The sequence below is a fragment of the Xyrauchen texanus genome, chromosome 4 (genome assembly GCF_025860055.1).
Source record: "Xyrauchen texanus isolate HMW12.3.18 chromosome 4, RBS_HiC_50CHRs, whole genome shotgun sequence".
NCBI lineage: Eukaryota > Metazoa > Chordata > Actinopteri > Cypriniformes > Catostomidae > Xyrauchen > Xyrauchen texanus.
Window position 1 is genome coordinate 54,819,293 of NC_068279.1, and position 18,880 is coordinate 54,838,172.

The window sequence follows — 18,880 nt, forward strand, 5'->3', positions numbered from 1 at the left end:
AATTTCTTCGGAGCCGATGGTCTGTCTGCAGTTTGCTGCGAGTTTACACACCACTATAAACGTTCCTGTTTCCTCTGACGATCTGCATGCTGTTGGATCTTGACGGCGCACAACAGCGGCTTTCTCCTTCACATTGCACGGCGTGCATTGTTGCCCCTGAGCACTTCGACAGCGCAGACACACACACACATTGTGTAGTTAAAAGAGTAAATTCCTATTAAAAGAGTCATTTCTCTAAAAGAGCAAAACACAGCGGCGTTGAACGTCCTTCTCAGGACGCGTCTTTTTCAAGATGCCCTTCCACCCCTGTGTTGTTCCTGGATGCGGTAGAGTGCTCTCTGCTTCAGACGGCCACAGGCGCTGTCTCGTGTGTTTGGGCCGCGATCACACCGAGACGGCCTTTGTGGATGGTTCATGTTCTCACTGCGAGAACATGACCATGACCACGTTGCGGTCACGGCTTGCTTTCAACAGAAAGCTTGCGGCGATAGCGGCTCGCCTCACGGCCTGGCTGTCTATCCTCCCGAGCCCGAAGCAGATGAGCTCGCCGCTGCATCGGAGAGTGTGATGTCTGATGCCGAGGACTCCCCTGGACTGCCGCCTTCGGGCCATCAGGCCCAGGCTGAGGCCGACGCTCAGATGTCTGACATGCTTTCCCGGGCCGCCGTGAGCGTGGGGTTGGATTGGAACCCTCCATCCTCCCCACAGCCTTCACGGTTGGATGACTGGTTCCTGAGGGCAGCGCGCCGTTCGCGGCCTCGCATCCCCCGGTCCCGTTTTTCCTGGAGGTGCATGACGAGCTGACGTCTACGTGGAGAGCACCGCTCTCTGCCCGTCTAGGTGCCACCCGCTCCACTCTCACCACCCTCGACGGCGGAGAGCGCCACGGATACGGGCGATTCCCCAGGTCGATAGGGCAGTTGCGTACCATCTATGCCCCGGTAGCCCTACCTCCTGGCGTGGCCGCCCCGTACTCCCATCCAAGCCCTGTAGGACAACATCCTCGCTCAACGCGAAGGCCTACATTGCGGCTGGACCTGATCCTGATGTGCTGCAGGAACTGCGCTCAACGACCGACCCCTTCATCGCTCCGCCCTGAGAGCGACGAAGGCCACAGCGCAGGCACTCGGACAGGCAATGGCCACCCTAGTGGTCCAGGAACGCCATCTTTGGCTCAATCTGGTCGAGATGCATGAGGCCGACAAGAACCGCCTCCTGGACGCACCTGTCTCTCAGATTGGCCTTTTCGGCGACACCGTCGAGGACTTCGCCCAACAGTTCTCCGCGGTGAAGAAGCAGATGGAGGCCATCTCTCAAGCATCATGCCCCGCCGCAGACCTGCCGCTACATGCCCTGCCCCGTCTGCCCGCCGAGGGCATCCCCCTGCGAAAAAACCAGCTCCTGCTCCGCCTCAACCCGGGCCCAGCTCTCAGCCCCAGCGTCGAGCACCCCGCAGGCGGCGCACGCCCCCTGTCTCACGAACACCCTCTAGGACCGGAAGGCTCCCAAGCGTTCCTGAGACAGCCGACCCAGAGCCGAATACGTTAGCTCCGGAGGTGGTAAGACTGCTCCATCCCCCGGTGGAGGGCCGGGAGGAGAATCCTTTGTTTTTTCATTTGCCACACCCCTTGATGGGGGCTGTGGTACCCACATTCTCAATAAGAGCTATTTCCTTTGCCTCTGGGTCACCTGGCCCGCAAATGCCGTTCTCACTGCAATCTGCTTTCAGATTACGACAGTCCCGGTACACCGGACGCGGTGGTCTCGCCTTCCGCCTGCCTACGACTGCCCCCGGCCGGCCGGTTCAGACGAGTCCAGAGGACGCCAGCAGACCTCAGTCACGAACCCGCCCCCTGCCGGGTGCGCGGAGCAAGGTAAGTGCTTTGAGTCTGTTCTCAGCACCCCAGCCTCAGGCCGCAACGAAGCCACCCGACGCTGCATTACCTGTTCCGCCCCGCTGCAAGGCCCTGCCGGGTACGTCCAAAATACTCGTCCCCTTGGTGCTCCTAGCGCAGAGCTGGGAAGCATGGTTTTCGCTTCCCAACGCATCACGCTGGCTGCTCCGGACCATTCGACTCGGTTACGCAATTCAGTTTGCCTGGCTCCCGCCCCCCTTCAGGGGTATCCGCTTTTCCGCAGTACACGGCGAGCATGCCAGTTCCCTGCGCACGGAAATCGCGACCCTCTTTGCCAAGGGCGGGGTAGAGCCCGTCCCTCCAACCGAAATGAGGAAGGGTTTCTACAGCCCTTCATTGTACCCAAGAAAGGCGGCGGCTTACGACCAATCCTGGACCTGCGAGTTTTCAACCGGGCCTTGTTAAAACTCCCGTTCAAAATGCTCACGCAGAGAAATATTCTGGCTGGCGTTCAGCATTTAGATTGGTTCGCAGCGGTAGACCTGAAGGACGCGTACTTCCACGTCTCAATTCTGCCACGACACCAAACCTTCTTACGGTTCGCGTTCGACGGCCAGGCGTTTCAGTACAAAGTCCTCCCCTTCGGCCTGTCTCTGTCCCCTCGCGTCTTCACGAAGGTCGCAGAGGCGGCTCTTGCCCCGCTACGAGTAGCCGGCATCCGCGTTCTCAACTACCTCGACGACTGGCTTATCCTAGCACACTCTCGAGAGTTACTATGCACACACAGAGACCAGGTGCTCTGGCACCTCAGCCGCTTGGGGCTTCAGGTCAACTGGGAAAAGAGCAATCTCACTCCGGTTCAGAGCATCTCTTTTCTCGGGTTGGAGTTAGACTCAGTCTCAGCACGTCTCATGAGCGAGCGTGCTCAGTCGGTGATGGATTGCCTCGCTTCCTTCAAGCCAGGCACAGTGGTCCCTCTAAAACTTTTCCAGAGGCTCCTGGGGCATATGGCGTCCTCCGCGGCGGTCGCGCCGCTGGGGTTGATGCATATGAGACCACTCCAGCACTGGTTCCAGACTCGAGTCCCGAGACAAGCATGGCACCACGGCACGCATCGCGTAAGGATCACCCCCGCCTGCCTCAAAACACTCTGACCCTGGACATACCTCTGCTTTTTACGGGCAGGAGTGCCTCTGCAGCAGGTGTCCCGACGCGTTCTGGTCACAACCGACGCCTCCCGGTCCGGGTGGGGTGCCGTGTGCAGCGGGCACGCAGCAGCGGGCCGTTGTAAAGGGGCCCCGCTGCGTTGGCACATCAACTGCCTGGAGTTGCTGACCATCCTTCTTGCTCTCAGGAAGTTCCTCCCGTTAGTTCGGGACAAACACGTCCTCGTGAGATCGGACAGCACCACGGTGGTGGCGTACATAAATCGTCAAGGCGGTTTACGCTCCCGCCACATGTCACAACTCGCCCGCCGTCTCCTCCTATGGAGCCAGCAGCGACTCAAGTCGCTGCGTGCCACTCACATCCCCGGCAAGCTCAACGTCGTAGCGGACGCGCTATCACGACAACACCTGCCCGGCGGGGAGTGGAGGCTTCACCCCCAGTCGGTCCAGCTGATTTGGGACCTGTTCGCCTCCCAGGAAACCTCCCACTGCCCACTCTGGTATGCCCTAACAGAGGCTCCCCTCGGGACAGACGCGCTGGCACACAGCTGGCCCTCAGGGCTGCGCAAGTACGCATTTCCCCCAGTGAGCCTTCTTGCACCAGTGCTGTGCAAGGTCAGGGAGGACGAGGAGCAACGCTAGTGGCCCCCTACTGGCCCACTCGGACTTGGTTCTCAGAACTCAGGCTTCTCGTGACAGCTCCTCCCTGGCGAATTCCCCTGAGAAAGGACCGCCTCTCTCAGGGACGGGGCATGCTCTGGCACCCGCGCCCAGACCTCTGGAACCTCCACGTCTGGTCCCTGGACGGGATGCGGAAGAGCTAGCCGGCTTACCGGCGACCGTTGTGAATACAATCAACCAAGCCAGAGCCCCCTCTACCAGGCACCTTTACACCCTAAAGTGACGCTTGTTCGCAGATTGGTGTTCTTCCCGAACTGAAGACCCACAGAGATGCGCGATCAAGTCAGTGCTCCTGTTCCTACAGGAGAGGCTGGACAGGACGCTGTCCCCGTCCACCCTCAAGGTGTATGTTGCCGCCATTGCCGCCCATCACGATCCTGTAGACGGCAAGTCTTTGGGTAAGCACGACCTGATCCTCAGGTTCCTGAGAGGCGCCTGGAGGTTGAATCCCTCCCGGCCACGCCTAGTTCCCTCCTGGGATCTCTCGGTAGTCTTGGCAGGACTCCAGAGACCTCCCTTCGAGCCGCTCGAATCAATTGGACTCAGGGCCCTCTCTCTTAAGACGGCCCTGCTGATCGCGCTCGCCTCTATCAAGAGGGTCGGGGACCTACAAGCGTTCTCTGTCAGCGACACTTGCCTGGAGTTCGGTCCGGCGGATACGTCTGTGATCCTAAGACCGCAACCGGGCTATGTGCCCAAGGTTCCTACCACACCATTCCGAGATCAGGTAGTGAACCTGCAAGCGCTGCCCCGGGAGGAGGCAGACCCAGCCCTTTCGTTGCTATGTCCAGTGCGCGCCCTGCGCATTTACCTGGACCGCACACAGAGCACCAGAGCACCAGCTCTTCGTCTGCTTTGGGGGACGGCAGAAAGGGAATGCCGTCTCCAAACAGAGGCTCGCCCACTGGGTTGTTGACGCCATCACACTGGCTTATCACACCCAGGCCGTGCCCCTACCCTTGCGGGTCTGAGCTCACTCAACAAGGGGTGTTGCGTCCTCGTGGGCACTGGCCAAGGGCACCTCCCTAGCAGACATCTGTAGAGCCGCGGGTTGGGCAACACCCAACACCTTCGCGAGGTTTTACAACCTCCACGTTGAGTCAGTTGCGTCTCGTGTTTTGTCAGGTCTGAGCCCGTAGAACTCGGTAACACGTAGACTGACCGGCCGGGTGAATCGCTTGCGCCCAGCGCCCTTTTCCTGACGTCAAGGTTAAGTAGTGCGGCTTTTTTCCCAGGGCGCCCCACTCCGAGTCGGGACCCTGGTCGATTACTCCCCAGCCCTCCGGGTCCACGGTTCAGCGGAGGAACTCGCCGACCCAAGCCACTGCGGGTACCCTGATGGCTACCCTGTACTGGTATAGGTGCTCCACAGGTAAGGCCTCCTGCTCGGACTCCCCCTGTGTGTAATTCCACGGTTCTGTCCCCTTACGAGCGGACCCCCGTGTCTCCCTTAGGCAGTTACAGCTGCCCCGGTCGTCGTGCTGTAGCAACTCCCCCCTTGCCAGGCTGGATCTACCACCGCACCATACTTTCCACACGAGCCCCAAAGAAGACGGCCGTGTGACGTGTCTACCACATTTTCTCCCCAAGAAAAAGGGCAGGTGTGGTCTCCGCAGGGTCTGGGTAAGACCCCCTTCCCTATATGCGTGTAAGGGCCCGGCCGTGATTGCTCTATGCGAGAAACTTAGAGAGAAAAGAGGCCCAGCCAGGCTGGCCCGTTCCCATGTTGGCAAACATCGCCTTGTTCCCCTCTCAGGGTAACTAGAAGGATCCCGATGTTCGTATGGGGCATTGGGGAAGGGTACGTGCAGCCAGGTACAGACGATGCGCGGCACTGGATGAATCCCTGCCCGCCTCTGTATCGGCAGTTTACGTACACGGTTCAGCACATGGCAAGATTGGAATGGGTCCCCTAGTGTCGCTTCTCCGACACAACGTGGAGAGAGCGACAGAAGGGGAACGTTTGGTTACGTATGTAACCTCCGTTCCCTGAGGGAGGGAATGACACGTTCTGTCTTTCCTCCGCCATGTCGCTGAACCGAGCAACTGTTGTGGCCGGACCATTTCCGGCTCCTCAGAAAAATCCTGAATGAACTCCCGTATTTGCGCCATTTAAATACCCGTATGTCCGGGGGCGGGACATGCAAATACTGGCTGCCAACTCTCATTGGCCTTTTTTCATAGATCAGAGGTGGATATCGGCGCTCAAGAGAGATCCCTAGTGTCGCTTCTCCGACACAACGTGTCGTTCCCTCCCTTGGGGAACGGAGGTTACATACGTAACCAAACGATTCCCTACTCAGGGAACCAGGGTTACATACATAATCAAGATGTTTTTGTCTGTAGCCATTTACATAGTTGGTAAGTGTTTAATATCTAGTATTTATAGGTTCAGTTCAGATTTTAGAAGTGATGTAGTGTACCAGGTGGACAGCCAGGGTGGACCAGGGTGGAGCCACTGGGGACTCGAAGGGCAGAGCCACTGGGATGTAGTGGCCAAGGCAGCTGAAGATGCAGTGGTCAAGGCATCTAGGGATGCAAAGGGCTCAGTGGTCAAGGCAGCTGGGGACGTAGAGAGTTCGGGGGTCAAGGCAGATGGGACGTCAGCTTCTATCCCTGATCCTTTCAATCTGATCTTTACAGTTTGTGCAGCACATTTCAGCTCATATTTTTCTATGAAAATGTCACAATGCAATGAAAATTTGCAAAGCTCTTATGGTAGGATGGAAGTGTTAAAAACTGTATTGGAGCCAACAGTGAACCTTAATCTCTGTGCGCTATTTAGGTCTTTTTGGAACTGTTGACCAGTTTTTATTTTTTTTCTTCTTTAATAAAAAATGGTATCCTTTATCTGAGTGCTACAATACTTGGTGACTTTTCCTCCACTAGCTATCACAAAAAACTTGACTTAATTCGATAAATCTAAGGGGACATTATAAAAAAATTACATTTTAATAATATAAAGCAACACTTGCAATGTTCTGGGTAATTTTTATTGCTTCCAGGTCCTCCGTGCCATGTAGTCCAAGGAAATCTCGAGACACACAAAGTCCAGAAGAAGCCTCTCACTCTCTGCTCTACGGTTCACACACCCAATGGGAGTCGCGAGTCCTTTTTGCAGAAGGCCTCGCTTCAACCAGACAATAAATAGTCCAAAACATAGACGGAACGAACTTTCGAAAAAGAGCCAAAGAACTAAGAAACACAAAGAACACGCAATGAAATGCAAATACATCTCCAAAACTTATGCTGAAAGTGCTGGTGTATTAGTTAAATACTTTGGATAATCTGACTGCAAATCAATTAAGACTCGAAGGTCATAAAAGCATTGTCAACAGACTCCATACATTTCATTTTCACTGTACTGATAATTTATTTCACATTCTGTCACTACTCACCAACCTGTTTCATGTTGTATGTGTTAGATTAGTTTTATGTTTAAAATAGCAATAAAGTTGGTCTCTGTTCAAGGATTATTTGACTGTGGTATATTTAATAAATAATCTCATCTCTGTTTTTAGCTGTTCCTAAATATATGTAATATTATTTTAATAAACCATTAGAAAAATATTACACAAATAAGTGAATTAATCATAATTCCTTATAATAGAAATCGCGATGCTGTATTATGATTTTAATGGTGGAGCATTTTATTCAGACAAATAATCTATTTATTTGTCATTTATCTAATATATAATGGTTGTCGAACACAACAAATTCCATTATAAATGTCCTTACGTAATAATGTAGTATAAGTACAGTTTAATTTAATTTCTAGCTCACACATACTGTTCCTACATATAATGGTGGAGGTACGTGGGCACTTTAATCTGTACCATGTACATCTACATCAACCACATTTCCTACACAAATGATCAATTAAATGGAAACAAATATTTGTACATATTTATTTTACCTTTTGCTATGTTTGTATATATTTGGCATTACTTATAATTATTAAAAAAAATAGTTTAACAAGCTTGCTTCAGCTAACTCCTGGTGGCTGGTCCACTAATGTAATCAACAAAATCATCAAAAGATACCCCTTGATAACTTTTATTTGGCTTAATGTTACGGTAAAACATGAATGGAGGGTTTAAGCATCTCATCTCTTAACCCTCGGCACCCTCTTTTTGTCCTTCAGGTCATTTTTGAAAACCATTCAAAATGCATAAATACTTGATTAGTGTATAACAGCACTAAAAAGCCCCCTTAATGAACATCTGTCTTATTGTGGTATCAAAGTGTATAATAGTAGGGAGAAATTTATATATTTTCAATATTAACAGAGTATTTATATATATTTTTTAATTAAAAGAAAAGTTTAAAAACTTAGCAAACATTGGCCAAAGATGCCTCAATTTACATTTATTGCAATCACTTTTGACATTTTATAATACCTTAACTCACAATTTCTGATTTATTCTGCTTGAAGAAAATCAACAGTGTACATTTTAGAGTTGCAATTTTAGTACATGCTCAATTTCACAAATTAATCTCCATTTCCAGCAGTTAAAATGGGCCGACTTTGCACGTCCATTGAATAAATGGACCCTAACCCACTAATGTCAAACAATTTGTTGCAGTTTTACAGAGGTTTAGCAAGGTGCCATAATAGCTTTTATGCCATATAATGATTTAGGAGAAAACAACATCCAATAGGTATTTTACCATAGGGGGGCCTTTAGCTCCACTTTACCCTATTACATCTAATCAAGTAAGTAAACTTATTAAATAACATATTATCTGTTCAAAACAGTAAAAAAATATACACTGTTTTTATGTGTCTGTTTATGGGCAGTTCTAGAATCTGTGAATATTCCTATACCAATATTCTAATACATTTATGGATAGGCTGTGTACGGGCCATCCTTTGAAATATTGGAATACAACACACATTACAATAAAGGTTTAAATGTTTGGTCTGTGAGGTGTCATTAATTAGATGCACAGGTCGATGTTTAAACCTGCTGGGCATCACTGCCTGCCACATCTCCGCCAGTGCCTTCAGTTCATCCAGCTATGGGGTCATCAGCTGGGAGCCACATATTACGGATCTTTTACCCCTATAATCCCAGAACATCTACTGGTGGTGGGGCAGTGATCAGCAACATATCCCTGCCACTTCCGGCAGCTAGACATCAGATACTTTCGATTGCCTCTCATTCTTGCTTTCCCATCAAGACATTCCTCAGTTCTTGTCTAGACATACCATGCATCCAGGGTTCAATATGAGCAGATCAACCTATGACCAAGGCCTCTTCTCTGTAAAAAAATAAAAACAAACTATCATGATATGCCTATCTCCAGCATATTAATTAGGAGAGCAACGTGAGAGGCAAGCCGCGAGACTGCGTCATCTGCCCCTCCATGCCTAGCTTTGCATGGTTCCCCTACTAAATCCAGAAATCCCTGGATAAGGACTGAGCAGGTCAGCAGAAATAATTCCTCCCCACACCTTTTCCTCTTCCACATACTCCCTCACCACATATCACAATTGTTCCCTATTTCTAATTTCTCATTTCTGTACTCTCCACTTTTCATCTTTCCTTCCTAAAAATATCCAGAATTTACCTTTTTCTGCTTCTTCTCCTATCTCCTTCAACTTTTATCCAAAGATACCAATGTCTCATAGGCTGCCTCCAGTTTGTCTTCCCATGGGACAGTAAGTTCAATAATTATGACTTATCTATCTGATGCCATAACACTATGTTTGACCTCAAGGAGGTAATGGCGATCTCAAATGGAAATTTTAGTTGCTGGCCAAGGTTGACCATCATTGACCAGTTACTTCCATGTGCCAGAATTGAACTTACCTCCTTCTGTGTCATGCATTGTTTGGTACCTCCCTTTTTAACAAACTCTATATACTTCCTCTGAGGAGCATGATGGCCTTTGTTTGCCTTTATTATACACACCTCGATGATCTCTGGCAGGTTTCACAGAAACTGATCATGCCGCTACCTGTAGCGTCATTGTGCCAAGGCCGTCTTGCACCCAGCCAACATGTTCTGCAGATTAGCTCTTGGGCAACTCTCCTCTATACCATATCACAGAGACAAATTTCTAGGGCTTGGAATAGTATCATAGATAGATCTTATTAGAAAACAGCCTGGCCTGGCCTCTTCCAGAAGTCAGCCCATCCTAAAATGTTATACTGTCCAGCACCCTTGCTGCTGCTGGCTGACTGCTCAAATAAAATATCCTTCATCTTCCATCCTAGATATTTCTATCTAATTCCAACCCCTTATCCAAGGCCTGCTCTTCCTGAAACATCTCTTGTTGCTTGAGTTTAGACCACCCTGTTTACAAACTTCTCTAACTTCCAAGTGTGGCCTGTTTGGACCTGGACTTGACAAGCCCTCACAGACTGGTCTGTTGATTCCCTTAGTTGTAAAAACAGCCTGGTCTTCTCCTGCTTGTAACCCAGGGTGATGGAATTTAGTGGCAGTTTTAAGGCATTTCTTCCAAACAATGTTACATCTGAAAGTGCAGCAAGCCCGGCTACTTCCTGATGTAACTTTTGGTCTTGATGTCCATCCTTGCCACTGTCGCTGCAGAGATCAATTTACAAAGTAAATTGGTAAAACCAAACCTTGTATTTGCCTGGGAGATGACACTTTTACCTTCTCCAAGCCCTCTTTCTGCTGCTTCAGAACCAAACCTTGCTTGGGTTTATCTGACAGATCTGCTGTGAATTCTCTTACTAAACTTTGAATAAGCTGCTCTGTCAGCACCAGGATTCTTTCACCATCCACCTCAAACTATGTCTGGTCACTTCTAATTCCCTTAGGAATAGAAAAGGCTATGCGATTTTGCATGGATAAAACTGTGCCTTGAATCAAATCACTTTGTCACACTACAATCTACACAAGTGCAACAGTAGGTGAAAGTCTTCTGTGGAGTTCCGAGCAACATAGCAGTCATGACAGTGACGAGACATATACCAATTACAATAAACAACATATTTACACAACACAATTTACATATCAAATGTACACATACTTACACAACACAATAATAATATACAATGTACAGTAAACAATACACACAATATAGAATACACATACAATAAAAATTAAAAATATATATACAGTAGATGTCTTGTGGAGAATATAATTATGACAGTCCAGTGTGAGATATAAGATTAATAAAGTGCAGTGCTGATTATTGATCTTGAGAGATCAAGTGTTCAAAAGTCTGATTGCTTGGGGGAAGAAGCTGTCATGTAGTCGGCTGGTGCGGGTCCTGATGCTGCGATACCGCCTGCCTGATGGCAGCAGTGAGAGCAGCCTATGACTCGGGTGGCTGGAGTATCTGATGATCCTCCGAGCTTTTTTCACTCACCGCCTGTTATATACAGTATGTCCTGGAGGGAGGGAAGCTCACCTCCGATGATGTGTCTGGCAGTTCACACCACCCTTTGCATGGCTTTGCAGTTGTGGGCGGTGCTATTGCCGGACCAGTGATCAGACCTACCACCGTCGTATCGTCAGCAAGCTTAATGATGGCATTGGAGCTATGTGTTGCCACACAGTCATGTGTTTATAGGGAACACAGCCCTGCGGGGCTCCAGTGTTGAGGGTCAATGATGAGGAGATGTTGCTGCCCATTCTAACCACCTGACATCTGCCTGACAGGAAGTCCAGGATCCAGCTGCAAAGTGAGCTGTTTAAGCCCGGAGTTTCACATCAAGCTTGGAGGGCACTATGGTGTTGAATGCTGAGCTGTAGTCTACAAACAGCATTCTCACATATGTGTTACTTTTTTCCAGATGGGAGAGAGCAGTGTGTATTGTAGATGCAATGGCATCATCAGTTGAGCGGATGTTGCTGTAGGCAAACTGCAATGGGTCCAAAGAGGTGGGCAGCACAGAGCAGATGTGATCTCTGATTAGCCTTGCAAAGCATTTGATGATGTAGGTCAGAGCAACAGGCCGCCAGTGATTTTTGAAAACAAGTGATTTTTGATTGCTATTGTACCGGCACAATGGTGGATGTTTTGAAGCATGTGGGGACATCAGAAAGGGAGAGGGACGTCAGCTGCGAGTGTGCTCTCCGCGAGGGCGGTCTTATTGTCCTCCAAATGAGCATAAAATGTATTAAGCTCATCATGGAGAGAGGCAGGAGTTCAGTTTTTATTCCCTTTGTAGTCCGTGATGATGTTAATTCCCTGACACATACTTCTAGAGTCAGTGGTGATGAACTGTCCTTCAATTTTGTGCCTGTACTCGCATTTGGCTGCTCTCATAGAGTTACGGAGGGCATAACTGGCTTGTTTATGCTCCTCCGCATTCCCGGAATTAAAAGTAGAGGTCCACGCATTAAGTGCCATGCGAAAAATTCGGGGTAGATCTGGTTGGGGTAGATCCGTATTTTTTGGGTCGGAACCACGTCCTCTACGTACTTCCTGATGAAAAAAGTTACGCTATCAGCGTAAACCTCGATGTCATCATCAGAGGCAGACCGGAATATCTCCCAGTCCGTGTGATCAAAACAGTCTTGTAGCATAGAGTCTGATTGGTCTGACCAGCACTGGATCGTTCAAAGGCTGGGTGCTTCCTGTTTCAGTTTCTGCCTGTAAGCAGACAGAAGCAGAACGGAAGAGTGGTCTGACTTGCCAAATGGTGGGTGGGGGAGGGATTTGTAGTCATCCTGGAAAGGAGAATAGCAATGGTCCAAAACCCAGTCCCTCGTGTGTTGAAGCTGATGTGTTGGTGGTATTTTGGTGCGATTGTTTTAAAAATGGCTTTGTTAAAGTCTGAAAAGGTTTCCTGCTCACTTATGCTCCCATACAGGTCCTTGAGTGTCTGGTCTGTGTTGGGTTGTGGGGGGATGTACACAGCTGTGATAATGACCTCTGTGAATTCCCAGCCAAAATGGTCGACACAGAAGCATGAGATATTCCAGATCAGGAGAGCAGAAAGACTTGATAAAATGTACGTTCCTCTGATCACACTATGATTTGTTGATCATAAAACATACCACCACCTCTGCTTTTACCTGAGAGGTCTTTCACTCTGTCCGCTCGGTGCACGGAGAACCCCGCGGGTTCGATGGCCGAGTCTGGAGATAATGCAGCAATCTCTCAAGCTTGCAGAGCTTGTTGTCCAGAGACTGAACATTTGCCAGTAGTATACTGGGTAGCGGGGGTCGATTTGCGCAACGTCTTACTCTGAGAACACCGGCTCTTTTTCCCCTTTTCCTTCTGCGTTTCCGCGGCCAGGCAGTCCAGACAAAGGGCTCCGCTGGCGTGTTTGTAAACAGCGGGCATTGAGGAATTTGAAGACCGGTGTTCGGTGTGTAATTGCTGAACCAATGTTCAAAAGCATTTGTCTGTCTTACACAATAAAGCAGACAACATCTAAGAAAAAAAAAAACTGTAAACAAACAATAAATTGTAGTGTTGTGCTGGAGCTCGCAACGTGGCAGCCATACTCCACGCCATCTTGAATCACGATGCATGTAGTGCTTTGTTGCAGTATTTCGGTAAAGTTCATAAGTGTCTTTCTCCAAATAACAGTTCCTTTTTAGATTGAGTAGCCACATAGGGAATCCACATTTACAGTAACCTTGTAGTAGTGTAAATCCTGGGCAGGAAAAAAGCAGGGTTGACTCCAACAAAGCTCAAAAATAATTACAACAGTCCGAAGTTTAAAAAGTGATCCCACATTGTAGCAAGGCAATTAATAAAACAACGATCAGACAATAAGAACTTAAAAAACTTCAAAGCTCCAAAACTACAGATGTATCCTCCTGCAGCTCACCTTGCGGGCATGAATTGTCTTGCTGGCGGTACTGGTCTTCGTGTCCGTATAAAACAGTGGATTCAGTAGCGCTGTGGTGCTCAATTGGGCTCTGTATCATTCTTGTCTAACCTGCTGCTGAAGTGCAAGGTTGTTTCTGGCTGTTCCCGCCATATTTCATCCTTCTTTGATGAATCCACAGTCCCTTGTAAATCGTTACCATCATCAACCTGCAACTGCATTTCCTAAGGATCCTTTGTTCATTATCCATAGCTATTCCAGTTGTGTCCGTAGAGTCCAACTTTTTTATTTTTTTATTTTGTCTCCGATATACTCAAAGATCAGAAGTTGTGATAAAATGCGATAAAAATACACTATATTGTCCATTTCGCCTTTCTGTAGTTCAAGTGAGGTTGTGTTTATAGGATTTTTGTTTATTTGTTAGGTGCTTTAAGTTAGTTTAGAAGATGGCTAAAGTGGGTGCTTATGAGGAAAAAATTGTTTTGTTAAAGTTTGCTAGGTTTGTGGTAACATGTCTTAATATAGTTTGGCAAAACGCAAACATCCTGTCTCATGACTGTTGCAAATTCCTTGAGCACATATGTATATATTACTCTTTTTATATTCAGGGCTATATAAAAATATTTGGTATTTACTGCATCTGGATGGAGGAGCTTAACACGGTTTCCCATATCTCTCAAAGACAAGGCATTTGACCATTCACACACAGCCGTAATCATGAGTCACAGGCACTTTTTGATTTAGGTTTAGGGTAGAAGTTTTTTTAATTATTATTTTTTTTAATCAAAACTAACCCTAAAAAAAAACCGAATCTGTTTGGGAGAACATTAAACTCGCTATTAGCATCACACAGTGGACAGTTCACCTCAGAACCATGATATGTGTCATGAACGAAAAAAAAATTTCTTCTTCAAAAAATCTTCTGTCCACATTCATGCGATTTTAATGAGATCAGGCTAAAATAATTGCACTCAAGTTACATGCATGTTGTAAATTTAGTCTATACCAGAATAACATTCCCATGAAGAAGCTTAAGGAAAAGATGCATAAATCCATCTTGGGGTGAAACTCAAAAACATTGTTAAGTTGATTATGACTGAAAAACAGCTCTGGATTCTAAAAGCTGACTCACCAGCACAGGAAAGCATGAAATAGTCAGGACATCTTTGTGTAACATCACACGCCTTTAATCTTAGAGAAAAAGCAGTAGAACGTTTTTAGCTGGGAAACACAGACTTATTTTCAAGCCACAATGTCAGTGGAGAACTCTTTGATTCTGAAGCACAAAAACAGTATAACCTCAGTCCAGCACCTTGAGAAGAAGTATGCTCCGTGATGTAGCATGTTATCCCAGGGCAGTCTCTTCATTTGGATGGTTTTTTCTGCACCCTTAAACCATCACAAACAGAAGTGTCTCTCCTCAGATCAGATGATACCATCACTGGCTCGGTAATCTTCAGATATTTCCACACCTTTATCAGCAATATGTTTAATTATACTTATAAATATATTAATTTAATTACATTTCAGATCCCCTAACCCAACCAGATTTTAAATCTAACCAAATATAAACAATATAAAACATGTAAGAAACTGGCAAATTTAGCCACAAGATTTGTTTTTTACATTACATTAGGTATTTATGAACACCTTACACCATCCCTACGCCTAAATCTCAACCAATTCTCAACAATAAAAAAGATGTAACAAGCTGATAAAGTGCAGCCTCAATAATCTATTCCAAAAATGTAAAGGACAAATACAAAAAACAGTTTTGTTAAGAAAGAGTGTGAAATTGAAGGTTTTAATCACTGTAAATGTTCCTATCTGTGGAGACAGTCACATTTCATTCATTTCATTACAATGTGAACGTAATGGCAGATGGGAAACTTGATCATTAAATAAGGACTTTAAAGATTTGTACTTCACACAAACCATCACAGCATCTGAAGACCTGGAATATAGCGCACAAATTGAGGATTACTTTTCATAATTTTTAAGGTAATTTTTGACACAATGTCAGTAAGACATTCTGAAAACTTTGTGTCTCACAGCAAAATAAAAATTAAAGGTGCACACAGTAATTTTTTGAAGTATGTTGAAGTAACTTACATTGGCTTAAAGTGACACCTAGTGGCCAGGAAGCTGCATCCTTCAAACACAGCAGTTTCTGTTAGGAATGCCATTGTAAAAAAAATCACAGTAAACCAGAATTAATTTAATCCATCATTGAAAGTAACCAATATCAGGGCATTTACAGAGATTAGGAAGTCATGGCTGACCCCATGCCGCCGACCCTGCCCAATGTAGAATAAAATGGCTTTAATAAGGTTACTGATATGACTGAACTCTTCATCTCGCATGAGTAGTCATGATTTCATAAATATGTTTTAATATAACTATTCATTTCTTTAGACGTAAAACTTTTTAAACAAGGAAAAAAATGACTGAATGCATCTTTAAATGATAAAGCAATGAGAATAATAATAATAATTGAATTTAGCCCTGGCTAAAGTAATTAGAGTGCTATGAATTGAGTTGAACCTAGGGCGACATTTTGGCGGTGCAGACAAAATGTCCCTCCAGTGATGTTTCGTCACACAAGTCTTTTGGTTATTATGCTGTACATAGGCGTTTGTAAATGAGTGGACTATGGCTTTGAAGGGATACTCATGATCACCAACTCATGATCAGATATGCTGATTAATTTGCTTTTATTTGACCAGTTTGAGTGTATTGATAACCATGTTTACTTGGCTGATTGACAGGATCCTCCTTGGGCCAGATTTCAAAGATTTGGAGTGCGTTTTGTGTAAATCTTCAGCAAATATTGTGGATGTCTTGTTTGGAATATATTTTTAAATAAACTGACATTTTGTTAGCATGGGCTATTTGAAAAAAACAATCAAAATCCCTTCAACTTCTAATACTAGGATGTCGCATTTAAACAGTGTTCAATTGGTATTAAGGGGCCAGGCCCTGTTTCCCAATAACCATTGATCTTAGTTGTAGAGTGTTTTCAATGAGCATTATTTACGAATGTTCCTTATTTTTTTATGTGCATTTCACAAAGCTGTACTGTACTTTAAAGCGAACACATGAGGATGTGCTTTAAGTGCTGCTGGAGAGAGTCACTGTCCATATTTAAGATGCTGAAATGTGACAGTTTTGTCACTTGTTACTGTCCCTTTAAATTTTTGTGCATATCTTTATGGCAACATTTTACTACAAGGTTGTCAAAGTCTGTCTCCCTCATGTTTCTTAGGACTCTTATTTTGAAGTGTTTCCCCTGGACTACGTTTCCCATCATGCACTGCCCTCATCACTGACATCTTTTCCTGATTGTTCTCACCTGTTTTCCATTCCGTCATTAGCTTTTGTTTTATAAATACCCTTTAGTTTTTGCATTCCTTTGTCAGTTCCTGTCTTTTGTTTCATTGTCATAATTTTTTTAAAGCCTACGTCTCATCTCAGCAACCATTTGTTACAGAGATTCCATTCTTTAACATTAGTTAATGCATTAGCTACCATGAGCTAACAATTAACAATATATTTCTTACTGCATGTATTAATCTTTATTAATGTTAGTTAATAAAAATAGTATTGTTCGTAGTTATTTCATGTTAGTTCACAGTGCATTAACTAATGTTAACAAAATAAAATTTTTTATTTTAAAATGTAGTGGTATATATTGAAATTAACATTAACTAAGATTAATAAATGCTTGATAATTATTGTTCATAGTTAGCTCATCTTAATTAATGTTGTTAACTACTGTGAAGTCATGCCAACTTTATAAATCCTTACATTTGCATTCATGCATTTCACAGAATCTTTTATCCAAAGTGACTTAAAGTGCATTCAAGATACATTTTATCAGTTTGTGTGTTCCCTGGGAATCAAAACTATGATCTTGTCGTTGTTAGTACCGTACTCTACCAGTTGAGCTACAGGAACCCTTATATGAAATACCTATAATTGACCTTTCTGGGAAATGTGTACATTTAAAAGTAATATAAAGGCAGTGTAAAAGCAATACCTATGATTCCAGTGGTTAAATCACGATATGATAGGTTTGGGTGAGAAACAGATCAATATTTAAGTCCTTTTTTTAATGAAAATCTCCACTTTCACTTTCACACCCACACTCTGGTGTAGAAGTGGCTTTTACATTTACTCAGAAGAAAGAAAATTAAATATGTTAAATTGTAAATAAGTGTAATTATGCAATTGTCCTGCATGTGGCATGATGCTCTTAAGTGCGCTACGAGCGCTCGTAGATCTACGACAGTTTTCAAGTACTTGTTTGTACAAGTTATGATGTTTTTTGTATAAAGGCCGTAATTGTTTATACGATCTACTCAGGCTAATGATGCTTTTGGGAAATGAGGCCCTGATGGCTGAAAATAAAGTTTCCTTATTTATATAAAAGTTATTTATATTGTTTCCCTTGCAGGCATTCAAATGTAAAAACTAAAAGAAAATAAAGAGGTCAACAACTTTTGAAGGATGGACCCAATGACTTCCCCAAGCTCTATTTAGAGACCAAAGTATTTCAGATACTTATAAGAGGAAGGATCTTTTGACCTGACAGCAACCACACAGAACTCCCTAGCAACTGCATTACAACACATTAATAATCACCCTAGCAACACAAGTAACCACGCACACCTCCCTAGCATCATGGTAGCAACTGAAGTGCAGGCAAATGTAGAAATCTAGTTTCAGTATCTGTTAACTCTTTGCCAGTTGAAACCAATGTGGCTATCCTCCTCTGACCTCATGCATTAACAAGGATGCGGTGAACTGGTGTTTTTATATGGCGTCATAGCTGGATATTGTGCATTTTATCCTGACTGGAATGCTGTTTTGACCAATCAGCATTCAGGACTGGATCTGTTTTATAATTACTACATCTGAACACATAAGTAGGAATTTAAGGTAGCATATGAGCTTTCCACAACCTCAGCAGTTCTCAGACAGCTCAAGCCAATTATTCAGTTTTGCATGTGTATGCGAAAACCAAATTATTCAGACCTGGCACATGCAGTGCCCAGGTCAGAAGTGTCAGTTCATTATTTTGTTACTACTTTTGTCAACAACAGTGAAATGCAATCCAAGGAGCCTTGTAACCTGTTTTTAGTATTTGAGAGGCATACAGTATGTTCCTCTACTGTTCTCACATGAGAAAATGCACATGATCATAGTATCCATTTGAAAAATGACATTACCTACAGTTTGACAGACTAAGAGTATTGCATCAACCAACTGAAAGTTTTTATAAATGTAGCTGTGAAAAGATAAACATTACATTACTTGCACAGAAAGACAGTCATTATCACAGCAGGAGTGCAAAACAGATTCAGCTTTTGATACTTACTGTAGATGTCAATAAACCATCAACATTTATT